This window comes from Hippocampus comes, unplaced genomic scaffold, assembly GCF_001891065.2.
Source record: "Hippocampus comes isolate QL1 unplaced genomic scaffold, H_comes_QL1_v1.1 scaffold236, whole genome shotgun sequence".
Lineage (NCBI taxonomy): Eukaryota > Metazoa > Chordata > Actinopteri > Syngnathiformes > Syngnathidae > Hippocampus > Hippocampus comes.
Genome location: NW_017805879.1, coordinates 268,083 through 270,824, shown reverse-complemented (window position 1 = coordinate 270,824; position 2,742 = coordinate 268,083).

The following is a 2,742-nucleotide window of genomic DNA, read 5'->3' as shown; positions in this document are numbered from 1 at the left end:
ATAATAGAGAGAGAGAGAGGGAGAGAGAAAAAGAGAAAAGGCTGACTTGAGTGAGGACAGGCATGCGGCGAAGAAGTCCGCCAATGAGTGAAGGGTGGACGTGTAAGTGGACGCTAAAGGCACGCCCCTAGCAGGTACCAGCACCTGTATAAAGTGTGGATATGTGCTTTATTGCAAAACAACTTCGGTTTTGGTTTCTAAGAACCCCCGAAATGACTTCTATAAAGAGACACGCCTACGAAGCTCAGTTCAAGCGTCAAGCCATCGGTTATGCGGAGAAACATGGGAATCGAGCAGCCGCGAGAGAATTTCAAGTCAACGAATCCATGGTTCGCAAATGGAGGAAGCAGGAGAACGAGCTTCGCCAAGTCAAAAAGACGAAGCTGAGCGGTGGATTGTTGATCAAAGAGCAGCCGGCAGAAGCGTCTCCACAGTCACCATTCGACTGTGTACATTGTAAGCTGGCTAAATAAAATGCAACCGAACTCAGTTTTGCTTCCGTTGCCTTTTTAAAAACGTGTTTTTAGCGTGTATCCGTATGTCTTAGCATGCTACCGTATGCTTCAAGCTAACGTGTTTTTAGCGTGCGTGCACGCATGCCGTATGTTTAAGCTGGCGTATGTTTTACCACTGTAAAACTGCGCCCAATAATACAGTGCGTTTTGTCTATGTGTAAAATACCAAAATAGCACCCGTTAGTGAGACTGCGCCCAACAATACGGTGCGCCGAATGGTCGTGAAAATACGGTACTAGAAGTAAATTTAGACAGTGGGTGGTGCAATGGATGTAGAAGGCATATTTTGCTCTCTCTCTCTGATTCTCGCCTGTACCCTGGAATGCTTCCCACTCATGACAGAAGCCCCATCATAAGCTTGGCCTACAAGGTTCTTTTTGTACTGTAGACCAGGGGTCCCCAAACGCCGGTCCGCGGACCGGTACCGGTCCGCCGGGCATTTGGTACCGGGCCGCGCTCGGGGCTGTGGTGAGTGGTCATTTTCATGCACTTTGAATTTGCGTTGTATCGTATTTTGAAGGCATTAAACATTGCCATAGCGATTGGAGTGTTGCGGCCAGATTAGACGCTCCTTGTGTTTATTATTATATTTCGAAAACACCACAGTTTTCATGCAGCTCATACCATATTATTTTGTTGTATTATTTCCGCCACACCTTAAATGCCGGTCCCTGAAAATATTGTCTGACATAAACCGGTCCGTGGGGCAAAAAAGGTTGGGGGCCCCTGCTGTAGACCATAACTTTGAAGTATGTGGATTATTTTCTCACTAAACCCTGCTGCATCGAGCTTCTCTGCGGATTCAAAATGGAGGAAACTTTCCTGGATAGCTCCATTGTAGTAGTACCTTAGTACAATTGACATCTGTTCTTTTTTACGTGACATCTTTTGTTTTGTCTGCTATGATGCTGAAAATGTCACTGTTTTTCACTTCTTCTGCAATTTCAGTTCGAACCATGTCTGATAAACAATCCAGAGCCTCATTCTGAATAATTTTACTTGTGTATTTTGCATTATGAATGGATGTCAACCTTTTCTGAACAGCTTTGTCATGGTTTGCGATTGTTGCCGTTTTTTGCAAGCGCTTTCTTTTCCTCACGTTACATTAATTCCTGGTTCTCGTTTTGACCAGCGTTTTGTGTTTTCCTTTTGACGGTGTTTTTTCGTTTGTAATAAATATTATTTGATAGACAAGACCTTGTTCAGTGCCTGCTATTTCGGGGATCCACCTATTCTTGTTCGCTCCGTTGCGTACGAAGCAGCTCTCTCCTTCTGCCTAGTACGCAACGTGACATTGTCATGGTTTGCGATTGTGTCAGGAATTGCTTTAACATTCCCTTTGCTATCTGAGTCTGCAGACTCATCATGACCTCTTTGAGCTATGTTTTGAGTGGCAGTCAGTAATAGCACTTCCCCTACTGTTTTTATGTATTCTCGATTTTCTTTGATGTGTCTGTTGTGCTCCTTATTGAAGGCAACAACCAGTGTTGCATTCTCTCCATGCAACCATGGCTTGCTTGTGGCGCTCAAATCTTGCATGACAAAACCCTCCTGCTTTTTCAGATGCTTTCTTCCAGTTTTTGAAACCAACTGGTGAGTCAAAGACTATTTCTTGGCTATTAGGAGGGCTAAAATGTCTGCAAAAGCGTAACAATACGCCGAGTCCATCTGTTGTGAACAGGGGCGTCATTAGGTTTCAAGAACAAGGGGGGCTTAGCCCCAAGGGGAACACAGCACCTTTAGGGGGTTCCGGGGGCATGCCCCCCCGGGAGAAATTTTTTTCTACATTCTGTTAAAAATCCATCAATTCCGTGCACTTTGAGAGCAAAATGAAGAGGCTATGAAGAACTACACACATCACATTAGTATCCTCTTTTCTATGATGGGGCTTCCTCCCCTGGACTTTAACTGGACGAGATAATAGAAATTATAAAGAGTTCAAAAGTTCAATCTTGGTTGTTCAAGGGAATTAGAAGGATGCCCGATAACATAACCTATATGACAGTAGGCCTATATTCCTCTCTACCAAAATGTATTAATATATGCTTAGCCCCCAGAAGACTATGTATTTTGAGATGTCTGCCGTGATATGCAATTTAAGTTAGTACAATGAGATGCAAAAGCTTCATCACTTTGGAAAAACACAAGTTTGCTGCTCAATACTTACTGTAAGCTCCGAATGCATTTTGGGAACAGCCTTGCAAGTAAAATTAGCCTTGAGATCTGA